This window comes from Bufo gargarizans, chromosome 1 (genome assembly GCF_014858855.1).
Source record: "Bufo gargarizans isolate SCDJY-AF-19 chromosome 1, ASM1485885v1, whole genome shotgun sequence".
NCBI lineage: Eukaryota > Metazoa > Chordata > Amphibia > Anura > Bufonidae > Bufo > Bufo gargarizans.
The window spans coordinates 403,726,479-403,742,665 of NC_058080.1; positions in this window are offsets into that span (position 1 = coordinate 403,726,479).

Consider the following 16,187-nt stretch of genomic DNA (forward strand, 5'->3'; position numbering starts at 1 on the left):
CCCCACTCCCTCAACCGGATCTCCATCCAAGAAAACCCCCATAAAATCAAAATCTCAAGGAAGAAAACATATTTCAGTCAATATTCCTATCTAACCAGTCAGTGGCCATATCTGGAGTGTCAAAAAAAAGTACTGTTTCCTTGTGTACGATCCTTAATTTGGCTGGGTACAAAAAAGAGTACTTAATGTCCTTGCTCTGAAGGCGTTTTTTTGACATCTAGGAAGGTACGTCTCTTATCTTGAACTTCTTTTGAAAAATCTGGGAAAAGGGAAAGTTTACACCCATTGTAGGAAATCGGAGATACATCTCGTGCACGTCTTAGGATCATGTCTCTATTAAAAGCTGCAAGCATCTTAATTATTACAGTTCTTGGGGGCTTCCCTGGGATCGATTTACCACCGGGGATTCGATGGGCCCTTTCAATTAGAAACAAAGCTGAAAAAAATTCCTTCCCGAAATTATCAAAAATTATGGATTGTATCGTTCCTGCCAAATTAATTTTTTTCATCAGGGATTTCTGTTAGGCCCAAGATTCGTACATTACATCTTCTTGACCTATCCTCAAGGTCCACCCTTTTTTTTCTCAGGTAGTTATAGTCCTTTTTTGCTGTACTGTTCTCAGCCTTTAACATTTTCACTTCTTGTTCCAGTTTATTCATTGTGATTTCCAATTCCTTAGTTCTATCGTGAATCTTTGTCAGATCATCTTTTATAATAAGTATAACTGACTGTACTGGCCCGAATTGTACAGCAATATTTTATATAGCTTTTCCATTATTTTTAACAATCAGTAAAATCTCCTCTAATGGAGAGGCGCCTTTTGCCTACTTCTCCCCTGCTCCATTATCCGGATCTCCCTCGAGTGGATCCTCCGATCTAAACTCAGCGATATTTTTTTTTGCATCAACATCTTGCTTTCCCTTTTGACCTGACCTGGTGTTTACGTTCGGTGACCTTAAGAATTGTGTCTCCCTTTCCTTTTTTTTCTTCCCTTTTCCCTTCTTTTTTTTTCTTTCTTTTTCCACCCCTTTCCCTATCCCCCCTCCTTTATTTCTCTTTTCCCTTATCTGTGTACTTTTTTATTTATTTTTTCCAGTATGCTGTATTATTATCCCCCCCCCCCCTCCTTTTCCCCTCCTTAACAGTTTGTTGGAGGGTGGAGAAAATTAACAGCTGGTATTAAATCAAGGGGGAAAAAAAAACCAAGAGAAAAAAACCAAAAGGGAGCACAAACTCCAGAGGGCAAAATTAAAGAGGTACCAGTCCAGACAAGGGAGGGGGACAAGGATAAATCTCACCAAACCCAGATCTTCAAGTTCTGGCTCCAATCTTCCTAGGACCTCAGACCAACGGAGACAAAAGTTTTAAACATAATGTCCAAATGGAGGGGTCCGGAAGATCCAAACAGAGTGATCCATCCAACCAGAAGGGGACAGCCTGGCATCACATCAGCAGGGAGCAGGGAGACCGAACAGGAGGCAGGAGCAAGAGGCAAGAAAGAGCCACACACGCAGCCACAAGCACATGGAGCGCGTCGCCACAGCAGATAGATCTGGGGGGGGGCGTCCAGAACACAGCGCTCTCACCCCCCTCAAGACGAACAGACCAACCTCAATCAGCGTCTGCACTGCAAGCTCAGTGACCGGGAGACAAACACAGGTCAGTAGGGGTCAGTAAAAGTTTTCAGATTCGTGAACCAGAGAGACGCTCAGTACATATTCTGGCCGGCATTAAGGGGGGGCGGAAACGCAACGCTGCGCTGTCACGTCATCACATCCTCACTCCAACTGCTCTCAGCATTTAAGCAGCCTGAGATGCCAAAAGTCACCCACTCCCCCTAGTGGCACCTGATCATAGATGTTTGTTCAGTATTTCCTAAAAGACTGGTACAGGATAGCTAATCATGACAGAAAACTTTGTAGTACCAGACAGGTAGAGGCAAACCAAGAGCACATAGGTATATAATTGTTAGTAAACATCCACCAGTTGATACATGGGGGACCAGAAGGACCTTGCAGTAAATGGACTGGATAATTGCTTTAAGATTTGAAAATTCCTAGCAAATATAAATCCTTGATTAATCTGCTAAACTAAAGGGCACAGCTACATGGCAACAGTAGTCATCCAACGGCTGTCACGGCCAGGATTGCAGAGACATGACAGTGTAGCAGTGATCACATACAAATGAATGAGGTCACAGCATGTGCCACGACTCCGATCCCTGAGTCCCAAAAAATCCAGCAGAGTTGAATTTGGAAGACTGCCCTTGGGTTGTTGTGACAAACTCCCCTCTTTTGAGGTTGCCACGAGTGCTTGGAAAGGACTACTTGCCCGCCTCTTACCATGCGATTATGGTCCCATGTTGAATGCACCGGTTTTGTGCAGAAAAGCCATAAGTACATCCAGGCCAAAGAGACTTGTACTAACTTTTGAATTCCTGGTCTAATTCATGCCATGTTGGGATGTGTTAAATGTCTATGTGTATTGTAAAGGGTGGGACATTGTATGTTGAGTATGAGTAAGTGATGTCTGTTCCATTGTCTCTCTGTGTGTATTGGTGATTGTCCTCTGTCCTGGAGACAACCGAGTTGTAATTCGATTGTCTCTCAGGACAAAGGGCAATGTGTATTCTCCTGATTATGTTAACCATGGTGTCTATGTGGGTTGTAACCTTTGTGTTATGGGTTAATGTATGGTTGTTGTGGGTGTCTCCCTTGCATGGGAGCAGGGGATAAAAGCAATTGTATTTTTCAATGTGAAGTCTTCCAGTAAAGTATTTCTAGCATTCAGCTTGGGCTAATGTATAGACTTATTTGGCGATGCCGGCGATACCAGCGATACTAGCGATAATAGCGATTTATTGCTCTGTGGATTACTTGGCTGTGCTATTTCAAGGGGAGAAGGGAATACTAGACGGTGACACGGATGATACCGTCACAGTTGTATACTGTTATTACCAGAGGATCTCTATATTATTGCAAGACTAGAAAGCCTGAGCAAGATCAGGAACCAAGTAGAGTATTACTACCACTCCTGCATAAGTTGAGCTGGAACCTACATACTACACCTCACAAAGCCTGCTAATTGGTATTTGCAGCTTTATTATCTTTGACAACTTCATGTAACAAAAAGTACTGCTATCAATTGCTATCTACTGCAAGTAGAGTTCCTGCTTGATTCAACTACTGCCTCCCTCATCATTCGATTTCATCTCCTCATTGCACCTCACGCTGCTGGTGTCATGAACACAGGGTCCCAGCCGCCAAAGCACCCTAAACGTTACCCAATTACCATCAAAGGCACCTCAACCAACATCTGGCTTGCAACAGAGAGTGCCCCGGAGGATTTAGTGCTGTCTTCCCATCCACTGCACGGCCTGCCCAGGGAGCTACAGAAAAGTGAGTACAACTACTGCACCCACTCAGCACATTATCACTACTCTCACCGTGCACTCACTTCATCTCCTGTGGCCCTGTACCCTGCACATCCTCCCCTAGAAGACTATGGAGGTGGGAAGAGGAGGGAAGAAGTGCACTGTGAAAAGCAGAGACAGACACAACATAGGAATAATTCAGCATATTCAGTAGCTAATAATAAATATTGGATCATACTCTAAGTGCTTTATTCACATCAATGCTGCTTAGTACTTCTCTATAATGTCTTATATAGGTCTTATGAGTAATTCGGAGTGAATGAGAGTTAAGAAGCAGAATCTACTTTCTCAATTTGTAGTCTATGGCAAGCATAATTACAGCTAGTCTCCACCCACCAGCTCAGAGACAACTGAGAATTAGAGATGTAACATTCAAAGGTGAATACTGTCAAACATGTCAGATACAAGTCACATAATGGATATATACAGTGCTATTAGCCATGTATACACATATAGCAACTTATTCTGAAAAGTAATTTGAAATGATGGGTATGATTTAAATATATGCTATACCACATAATTGACTAGCTCATTAGGGTTCGGCTACACTTGACTTTTTGTAAATCGATTTGTCTCACCAACAAAAGTTCTCCACCTGCGAGGGGCTGTCCCCACTGCTGAAGAAACTCCACCTTGCGCAGCGCATGAATAGTCTATTCACCAGAAGCGGGAGCAGAGCCACTCAGTGCAATGCTATAGAGAGATTGTCAGGGCCAGGCAAGATGTCTGGCCCTGTCAATCAGGCGGTAGGGGGAATTTCTTTAGCAGAGGGGACAGCCCCTCGCCGGTGGAGAACCCTTAATGATGAGATGAATCGATTCATACAAATCGATTCACTCATCTCATATTTTAACTATTGAGTGACAGCTGCAGTGCACAAGATTACATGCGAGTTGATTTACTGCTCTGGACTATAGGTGTTGTTAAAATCAATTAAAAGTGCTACAAGAAAGTCTAGGTACAGCTCCAGCCTCAGTCTCTGTAGACTTTCATTTTCAGTATTGGAAAAATGTTGTTTCTTATTCTGTTTAATTTGAAGGAAAAATTTAATGAATTGTGTGTTAAATTTAGACACAATTTGGCAGCTAGTTCTTTCATGCAAATTAGAGTGTGGTGGTTATTGCAAATGTCTCCTGGGATGAATATTCAAAGCATTTCAATGGTCTTTGGATGCTGTAAATTACTGACATGCTTGACTTCAAATCTTGTCAGTTTTGCATCGGCTTGTATGGTTCAAACCTGCATATGTCAGCACCTAATGAAAATCCTCCAGTCTGTGACTTTGAATAGATTTCAGGCTGCCCAAGTGAAAAAAGAGAGTCTCCTTTGCCTGTCAAATATCCGTTTCTGTCTGTCTGCTTGCAGGTATCCGATGCATTATTACTTAATACTGTGCAAGCAACCAAACCTATGCCAAATATTCTCAGAAAGCTTTCAAGCGCTTGACACAGCGAACTCACGCAATGTACACAGGAGATTCACTGACACCAACTGGGCATCTATCAACATGGATTACTCATTGTAAAAGATGAGATTGCAGGATTGCTGGTGGCTGCAAGTTTAATGGAAGTCAAACCATATTAAAAGAGACTAAAGATTAGATCCTAAGCATGGAATGGACCTGGTGAACAACTAAGAACTTACCAAATGTTTTTCAAGCAGACAATAAAGGATTAACCCTTTTCACTCTCTTTAGGAAAATATAAATGAAAAATTCTAAAGCCCCGTGTCTACTGTTTTACCACAAACATGTCAATCAGGTTGAAAGGGAGTTCAAGTCTAGGGCATTATGGAAACTTATTTTGGAGCATTTATAAATGCACGTGTCATGTTGTTTTGAAGCTTTACATGTTACAAATGTTATTGTAGTAATGCTTGTTCCCTTCTGTCAGCAACTAGGAGTGTTGTCGATATATTACATTTTGAGAACCAAGACCTTCTCACATTAAGATGGTTAAGTATTTTCATTAAAATAAAATATTTAGACATAAGCAGAGATGACTGAATTTCTTGAAATTCGTTTTGGGTCCAATTCATTCTGAGACTCTCACCCAATATATTTTGATCAAAACACATCTGTGCCCGCCTACCCACGTCAAGCTGGTCTCAGTCAGGCAGATCCTACGTTAAACCTACCTATGCCGTTGGGCATCTACATTAAGGAGAGCAGATTCTGCATATAGCGTGCTGCTCCTAGTTACCTCTGTGGGCATCAAGCAACCAATGTATTTTTCTCTGTGATTTTTGATGAGTTTTGAAGGAGTGGTACCTTCGGGTTTAAATGTGCTTCTATCTTAGGAGTAGCATTCTTGTGCCCTTTTGCCCCTCCTATCTAACAGGTTACCTTGATTAGGTGGTATCTATAGCTGTGTGGGCTCCTCCTCTCATTGGTTGCTTGATGCACACAGATGTAGCTAGGAGCAGCACACTATATCTGCTCTCCTGAATGTAGATGCCCATACAGCATAGGCTTCTTTCACATTCGCGTTTGGTGCGGATCCGTCATGGATCTGCACAGACGGATACGTTCAGATAATACAACCGTCTACAACAGTTCAGAATGGATCCGTTTGTGTTATCTTTAACATAGCCAAGACGGATCCATCTTGAACCCCATTGAAAGTCAATGGAGGACGGATCCGTTTTCTATTGTGCCAGATTGGTGTCCGACTCCAAAGCGGAATGGTGACTGAACGGAGGCAAACTGAGGCATTCTGAGCCGATCCTTTTCCATTCAGAATGCATTAGGGCAAAACTGATCCGTTTTGGACCGCTTGTGAGAGCCCTGAACGGATCTCACAAACGGAAAGCCAAAACGTCAGTGTGAAAGTAGCCATAGGTAGGTTTAGAGCAGGACCTGCTTGACTGAGACCACCTTGGCGTGGGTATTAGTGATGAGCGGCAGGGGCAATATTCGAATTCGCGATATTTCATGAATATTTTGTAGAATATTCGTCATATATTTGTGAATTCGCAAATTCTAGATTATATTTTTGATTGCGAAAATCAGCAATGTATTATTTACGTAATGCGCGCAAAATACCGGCGTGGGGTAGGCAACTTTTCTATTGGTTGCTAGGGATGTTGCTAAGCTGTGACAAAGCCTTCTCATTGGCCCACAAGCTAGAAGAAGGGAGGAATTATCACCTGATGTGTACTGTGTTAAAAAACAAAAAACAAAACAAATATTCATCATTATGAATATATAGAACTGTATTCTAAATATTCGCAAATTCTCGAAGTCCTGAAATTCACAATAAAAATTTGCTTTTTGAATATTCACGCCCAACACTAGTGGGTATGCGGGCACAGATGTGTTTTGATCAAAATATATTGGCTGAGAGTCTCAAATTTTATTACCAAAGTGAGGGCTTAGTCCATATATTATGTTTGCATCTATTGTTTTAGAGCATTACTTTCTGTGACTTTATAAATATAGCCATGCACATCCGCATATTTACAATCATATCATGCAGGATATTTTGTATCTTTTTCCATGATTTTTCAAATAAATTCGACCCAAATCGAAAATGCCTTAAATTCCCTGAGGTCTTCTATGACTGTACCCCCCCCCCCCTTTCAAGCTCTTTACTGTAACACCAAAACAGCCTTATGCCTCTTTCACACGGGCGAGTTTTCTGCGCGGGTGCAATGCATGAGGTGAATGCATTGCACTCGCACTGAATCCGGACCCATTCATTTCTATGGGGCTGTGCACATGAGTGGTGATTTTCACGCATCACTTGTGCGTTGCTTTCCGCAACAAGAAAACAATGCAGAATGTTTAATGACTTTATAAAGTTAAGTTATTCATTGTCCTGCCCGCCACACCTTAGTCTCTTAGACTCAGCATAAAGCGGCCAACTCCTTTAACTTTTAATCTCTACCTAGAAATACTCTTTAAGAACTCAGAAAACTTATTTGCCCATAGTTAGTTTGAACTGTCTGGAGCCCATGTATGTACTTCTTATATAGTGTACAGTTGTATGATAAACATATTATTACTTGCAATTAGAAAATGATGTTACCACTGTGATTAAGACATTATCTTACAATTTCAGTAGGGAAATCTTATGCTTATACATCTAAATCCATGTCTCATTACAGACCACACACAACTGTGTAACAGCACAAATAACAATAATTGCACAACTGCAAGCTCTGGCTCGTTCACTGCCGTATACAGAAGGATCATGTAATGGTTATTTAATTGCCGTATTTGTTGTTAACATATTAAAGCATCTCCTTATTTAATTTTCCAATTTGTAGAAGGATCTTTGGAGAAGTAACTGGGATTACAGCTATCAGACATGTGCTAGTCAGGCTAAGATGTCAATATGTCGTAGCTTGTCATAACATTTAGGGGAACATCATGGTATATTTTGACAACCGCGCCAGGTACAGAATAAAGTACATATAGAAAAGACATGAGTAACAGATTGATGATAACAGAAGAAAGGAGAAGCTTGTCAGGATTGTCTCCAGGAAGCCTTGTAGCCTATTGATAAACCTATGCCCTAACAGTCTTTGCTGCTGAGAACACATTTTCTTAGATCAAATATGAGCTTGAAAAATTATTACATTATATATTACAAAACTGCACTACAAATGACCCCTTCATGTTAATTTAAGACTATATTTTACTGTATCATTACAAAGGTCCTATCTTAATGATCATGGCCAAGACTATACCCATGTAAATCTGTTGGTAGGGAGTAGTGTTGGGCGCAAATATTCGAATCACGAATATTAATCGTGAATATCGGCACTTCGAGATTCGTGAATATTTAGAATATAGTGATATATATTCGTAATTTCGAATATTCTAGATTTTTTTTCATCAGTAACCTCCCTTCTTGCTTGTGGGCCAATGAGAAGGCTGCAATATCTTTGTCTGAGCTTAGCAACATCCCTAGCAACCAATGGGAAAGTTGCCTACCCCTTACTATATAAGAACCTCCCCAGCAGCCATTTTCTACAGTTTTTTAAAGTTCTGAGAGAGACAGCAGTGCCATTGCTGTGCTCTGTGCTTTCCACACTACATTAGATACATAGTTAGATAGCTTATATACACTCACCTAAAGAATTATTAGGAACACCTGCTCTATTTCTCATTAATGCCATTATCTAGTCAACCAATCACATGGCAGTTGCTTCAATGCATGTAGGGTTGTGGTCCTGGTCAAGACAATCTCCTGAACTCCAAACTGAATGTCAGAATGGGAAAGAAAGGTGATTTAAGCAATTTTGAGCGTGGCATGGTTGTTGGTGCCAGACGGGCCGGTCTGAGTATTTCACAATCTGCTCAGTTACTGGGATTTTCACGCACAACCATTTCTAGGGTTTACAAAGAATGGTGTGAAAAGGGAAAAACATCCAGTATGCGGCAGTCCTGTGGGCGAAAATGCCTTGTTGATGCTAGAGGTCAGAGGAGAATGGGCCGACTGATTCAAGCTGATAGAAGAGCAACGTTGACTGAAATAACCACTCGTTACAACCGAGGTATGCAGCAAAGCATTTGTGAAGCCACGACACGCACAACCTTGAGGCGGATGTGCTACAACAGCAGAAGACCCCACCGGGTACCACTCATCTCCACTACAAATAGGAAAAAGAGGCTACAATTTGCACGAGCTCACCAAAATTGGACTGTTGAAGACTGGAAAAATGTTGCCTGGTCTGATGAGTCTCGATTTCTGTTGAGACATTCAAATGAGAACATGTATCCATCATGCCTTGTTACCACTGTGCAGGCTGGTGGTAGTGGTGTAATGGTGTGGGGGATGTTTTCTGGGCACACTTTAGGCCCATTAGTGCGAAGTGGCCATCGTTTAAATGCCACGGGCTACCTGAGCATTGTTTCTGACCATGTCCATCCCTTCATGACCACCATGTACCCATCCTCTGATGGCTACTTCCAGCAGGATAATGCACCATGTCACAAAGCTTGAATCATTTCAAATTGGTTTCTTGAACATGACAATGAGTTCACTGTACTAAAATGGCCCCCACAGTCACCAGATCTCAACCCAATAGAGCATCTTTGGGATGTGGTGGAACGGGAGCTTCGTGCCCTGGATGTGCATCCCTCAAATCTCCATCAACTGCAAGATGCTATCCTATCAATATGGGCCAACATTTCTAAAGAATGCTATCAGCACCTTGTTGAATCAATGCCACGTAGAATTAAGACAGTTCTGAGGGCAAAAGGGTGTCCAACTCTGTGTTAGTATGGTGTTCCTAATAATTCTTTAGGTGAGAGTATATAATACAGATAGTTAGTGGAGATAGTCAGTGTAGGTTAGATCCTGATATAGTGCAGCTGTTGCAGTGCAGTGTGTTAGGTAGTGTGATAGGTTCTGCTGTCCATACATACATACATGCAGACCTGCTAAAATGTGATGTTTCACGTATTGCGCCAAAATATATGCATCATTAGTGCCGATTAGCACAATCGCGAATATATTATATTATATTATAACTGCATATAAAGCCATTTTTAATGTTCTGCCATGCCAAACATTTTCTCCAGTCTCAGAAAACTTCTAGCAGCTTGGAAATTGTAGCAAAATTGACCCATGCCTGTATTTCACGTGCATTATGCGAATATTACATTGTCGATTTTTTTGCAATCAAGAAAATAATCTCAAATTTGCGAGTATATGATGAATAAACGCCCAAATATTAGTGAAATATCGCAAATTTGAATATAGCCCCTGCCGCTCATTACTAGTAGGGAGGTGGTCTAAGATGTATAAAGGCTCCCAGGACAGCGGGTTTGGCTGATAACCTAAGGTGTATGGGGAGCTCCCACCTCTCCCCTGACAGATGATATTGGGAAGTTAAGGACATTTTGCCCAATCCTTTTGTTTTTCATAGAGATGTTGCCAGAAGAGTCTGCTATCTCCCCTTTGAATACACACGCTAAGCTGAACTGAACATGTATATATATGGGAGATTGGGAGGGAGTCATAGCTGTTGGCCGAAAGATTGTTTGGCCGACAGCTATTGAATGTGTAGAACTAGCTTGAAAGGGGTTTCCAAGACTATATTGATGTTCTATCCTCAGGATAGGTCAATAATATCTGATCAGTGGGTCTGACTTCCAGCACCCCTGCTGATCAGCTGTTTGAAGAGGCCCCAATGCTGTGGTGAGTGTTGTGACCTCTTACTAAGCCAGTGATGTCATGTTCAGTCACATGGCCTAGGCGCAGATCAGTCCCATTCAAGTAAATGGACCGAGGCTGTGGCTATACGATGAACAGCGATGTGCTTGGTATGTTTTGAAGAAGCCACTGTGCTCACCAAAGTGACCAGTAGCAGTGCTAAGTATCAGACCCCCACCGATCAGATATACCTATCCTGAGAATGCAATCACATAAAAGTATAACCGCACAACATCAATGTTCAGCTAGAAACATTTTAATGGAAAGGAGGCCTAGAAGAAACTCACAGGGTATAGTCTGAACTGGATACAATAGTACCATTTATCTGTGAGAGGTATTAGGTCATTATTTATCATAAAAACTCAACATTTGAAATGACTGTAAAATGCTAATCAATGCAATAAGTAACTATGATTATAGGTGGCACCATACAAATCTGTCTTTTAGCAGTAATCAGTATATATACGCTATTTTATAGTGCTAATTGTGCAAACATGCAAGGTCAGGACTCCATCTATCCAATAATGTTGAGCTGAAGCTTTGAATTTGAAGGCCCCCTATTCTTCATTCCCCCCTCCACCCCCATATGGAGGTATGTTTGTTCTCACCTGTCTAGATTGTTCACAATTCCTGTGAGCTAGATTAGATCTTTATTTTACTTGAATTTTGGAGGAATCTAATTAGACTTATCTAATGCTTCAGTATATCTGCTCCATTGCCCACCTGAACTAAAACGCAATAGAGCAGACCCTATTCTTAGGCTACTTTCACACTAGCATTTTAGTTTTCCAGTATTGAGATCTGTCATAGGAGCTCAATACCGGGAAAAAACGCTTCAATTTTGTCCCCATTCATTGTCAATGGGAACAAAACTGAACTGAACAGAACGGAATGCTCCAAAATACATTCCGTTTCGTTTAGTTGCGTTCCCATACCGGAGAGCAAACCGCAACATGTATTTTGCTTTACATCCTGGGATGTGGAGCAAGATAGATCCGGCACGGCAACCAATGCAAGTCAACAGGGACTGATCCGTTTTCTCTGCCACAATCTGCCACAATAGAAAACGGATCCGTCCTCTATTGACTTTCAATGGAGTTCATGACGGATCCGTCTTGGCAATGTTAAAGATAATACAACCGGATCCGTTCATAACGGATGTAGATGGTTGTATTATCCCTGCCGGATCCAGCAAAAACGCTAGTGTGAAAGTAGCCTTAGAGAGATTTTTATTAGCAGGTTGATGACAAGCTAATGTTGGTGGACATGGTTTTACTTTTATTTTTCATCATTTGATTATATAGAATGTTATGTCTGATTGTACAATGAATGACTCTGAGAGTTATAAATATTACTATAACATGCCTTACTAATCTGTTACTCTCATTCTGACACTTCATGGGGCCCTGTTGGTCTTTACTTTCTGATCCCTCTTGACAAATAGGAAATAACTGCTCAGTGAATCACTGGTCATGTTTGTGGCCAGTGACTGGCTGGATGGTCATTTCCTGTGTGTCCAGAAGAACCAGCAGGGACTGGGAAGTGCGCAGTGGGGGACTGATACTGTGAGTATGAATTATTATACACTGTTCTGATCTTTTTTCCAAGCCTATTTGAGATTTATTAGTTTATTATTATTTAGCAATAATTTAGATTGTCAGTAAAATATAGCAGTTTGGTGTGGTGGTACTGAACTGCTTGTATGCAGGGCCACTATACAGGGCAATACTGCAGTAAGGGGCCAGAGCCTTCACTTCAGTGAATGCTATTCAGGCTGGGTTAGGGACCCTCTCCCAGCTCATAGACATTTACTAAACAAATTATTTTACAAGTAACATAGTTTGTAAGGCTGAAAAAAAACATCCATCTATTCAGTTCAGCCTGTTACAAGTTGATCCAGAGGAAGGCAAAAAACCCTGTGAGGTACAAGCCAATTTTCCTCATTTTAGGATCAGAATAACTCCCTGGATCAAAGACCTTTCTCCAGAAAGTTATTTTATTGTAATTGTAATATTATTATACTCCAGAAATACATCTAAATCCTTCTTGAACTCTTCTAATGAGTTTACCATCACCACCTTTTCTGGTAGAGAGTTCCATAGTCTCACTGCTCTTACCGTAAAGAATCCTCTTCTATGTTTGTTTAGAAATCTTTCTTTCTCTAGAAGCATAGGATGTTCCCCCCCTCGTCACAGTCCAAGGAATAAAACAGATCATCTGACATGTCTGTACTGACCTTTGATAGAGTCCTGATCAAAAGTTTAAGACCACTTGAAAAATGGCAAAAAATTATATTTAGCATGGCTGGATCTTAACAAGGTTCCAATGAGAGCTTCAACATGCAATAAGAAGAAATGGGAGTGAGACAAAACATTTTTTGAGCATTCAATTTAATGAAAACAACAAATAAACTGAAACAGGCTGTTTTTCAGCTGATCAAAAGTTTAGGACCACACCTCCAAAAAAAAACTAAACCCCCCCCCCCAAAACAGAAATCCAACCTCCAAACATGAACTCAGTAATGAGTAGCTCCGCCGTTATTGTTTATCACTTCAAAAATTTGTTTCGGCATGCTTGATGCAAGCGTTTCCATGAGGTGAGTGGGAACATTTCTCCAAGTGGTGAAGACGGCCGCACGAAGGCCATCTACTGTCTGGAACTGTTGTCCATTTTTGTAAACTTCCCTTGCCATCCATCCCCAAAGGTTCTCAATTGGATTTAGATCAGGGGAACACGCAGGATGGGCCAAAAGAGTGATGTTATTCTCCTGGAAGAAGTTCCTTGTCCTGCAGGCATTGTGTACTGTAGTGTTGTCCTGTTGAAAAACCCAGTCGTTAACACACAGGCGAGGGCCCTCAGTCATGAGGAATGCTCTCTGCAACATCTGGACATAGCCAGCGGCTGTTTGACGCCCCTGCACTTCCTGAAGCTCCATTGTTCCACTGAAGGAAAAAGCACCCCAGACCATTATGGCGCCCCCTCCACTGTGGCACGTAGAAAACATCTCAGGTGGGATCTGCTTGTCATGCCAGTAACGTTGGAAACCATCAGGACCATCAAGGTAAATTTTTTCTCATCAGAGAATAAAACTTTATTCCACCTTTGAGCACCCTTGATGTTTGGTGCTCTCTTGCAAAGTCCAAACGAGCAGTTCTGTGGCGTTCAAGGAGACAAGGTCTTTGAAGACGTTTTTTTGTTTTTGAAGCTCTTCAGTCTCAGATGCCGTCTGATGGTTATGGGGCTGCAGTCAGCACCAGTAAGAGCCTTAATTTGGGTTGAGGATCGTCCAGTGTCTTGACGGACAACCAATTGGATCCTCTGGCTCAGTGCTGGTGACATTTTTTGGGGTCTTCCACTTTACTTTTTTGTTCCATAACCCTCAGGATCATTTAAGAATTTAAGAAATTCCAAATGACTGTCTTACTGAGTCCCACCTCAGCAGCAATGGCGCGCTGTGAGAGACCCTGCTTATGCAGTTCAACAACCCGACCACGTTCAAAAAGGGAGAGTTTTTTTGCCTTTGCCATCACAAAGTATGACTACCTGACAGAAAATGACAATGAATCCACATCTTTGCACAGATTTGGCCTTTTAAAGGCATGTGGTCCTAAACTTTTGATCAGCTGAAAAACAGCCTGTTTCAGTTTATTCGTTTTCATTAAATTGAATGCTCAAAAAATGTTTTGTCTCACTCCCATTTCTTCTTGTTGCATGTTGAAGCTCTACTTGGAACCTTGTTAAGATCCAGCCATGATGAATATGATTTTTTGCCATTTTTCAAGTGGTCTTAAACTTTTGATCAGGACTGTATATTTATACATAGTTATTAGATCTCCTTTCAGTTGTCTTTTTTCTAAGCTAAATCATATTAATAATTTTTCTGGATACTGTACTCCCCTCATTCCAGTTATTACTTTAGTTGTGCCCTCCTTTGAACCCTCTTCAGTTTACTATGTCTGTCTTGTTCATATGAGCCCAGAATTGTACACAATAATCTATGTGCAGTCTCTAGTGGGAATTGATCCCCTGACCTTCTGTGTGACAGGCAGCAGATTTACCACTACACTATAGTCCTGCTCTGATTCTTTATTCTTAAAAATCTACTAATTACCGTATTTTTCACCCCATAAGATACATTTTCCCCCTGCCTCTTATGGGGCGAATACTAATGAGTACTTCCATTATAGAAGCGCTCATTAGTACCGGAGGACCAGGAAGCGGTGAAGGCTCTGTACTCACCGCTTCCTGGTCCTCCACTGTCGACTGTGACCTTGCGTTGTGCACGTCAGATCACAGCACAGGCAACGTTGGAGAAGGAAGAAGAACGCTGGAGCAGAGGAGCATCGGCGTCCGGAGCAAGAGAGGTAAGTGTTTTTTTTTTATTTTATAAAACATGAGGCAATATGGGGCTGCTTGGGGATGATTTGAGGCAATTTGGGGCTGCTGGGGGCTGATCTGAGGCAATAGTGGCTCATATGATAGGCAATGGGGACTGCTGGGGGCTAATATGAGAGCAATGAGGGCTGATGGAGGCTGATATGAGACTGCTGGGGGCTAATGAGAGGCATGGGGCTCTTATCTGAGGTCTTATTGGAGGTAATTCACATTGGGGTCTGAGCTGAGGTCTGATTGGGGGTCTGATCTGAGGTCTTGTTGGGGTCTTATTAACATTAGAGGTCTGATTGGGGGTGTTAGCTGAGGTCTGATTAACATTGGGGTCTGACTGGTGGTCTGACCTGAGGTCTAATTTAAAATATTTTTTTCTTATTGTCCTCCTCTAAAACCTAGGAGCGTCTTATGGGCCAGGGCGTCTTATAGGGCAAAAAATACGGTAGTATTATTGTTTTCTTCATAGGCATGATATTCAATAAATAAATAGAATTACTAAAAGGAAGTAAAAAAATGGTACCATTTAAATTTACGATTACTACAGGGAGTGCAGAATTATTAGGCAAGTTGTATTTTTGAGGATTAATTTTATTATTGAACAACAACCATTTTCTCAATGAACCCAAAAAACTCATTAACCACCTCCGGACCGCCTAACGCACATGTGCGTTCCGGAGGTGGCAGGGCTGCGCACAGTCACGCATATACGCGTCATCTCGCGATACGCGAGATTTCCTGTGAACGCGCGCACACAGGCGCGCGCGCTCACAGGAACTGAAGGTAAGCGAGTGGATCTCCAGCCTGCCAGCGGCGATCGCTCGCTGGCAGGCTGGAGATCCGAATTTTTTAACCCCTAACAGGTATATTAGACGCTGTTTTCATAACAGCGTCTAATATACCTCCTACCTGGTCCTCTGGTGGTCCCTTTTGTTTGGATCGACCACCAGAGGACTCAGGTAGGTCAGTACAGTCGCACCAAACACCACACTACACTACACCCCACCCCCCCGTCACTTATTAACCCCTTATAAACCCCTGATCACCCATGATCACCCCATATAAACTCCCTGATCACCCCCCTGTCATTGATCACCGCCCTGTCATTGATCACCCCCCTGTCAGGCTCCGTTCAGACGTCCGCATGATTTTTACGGATCCGATCCATGTATCCATGGATCCGTAAAAATCATGCGGAAGT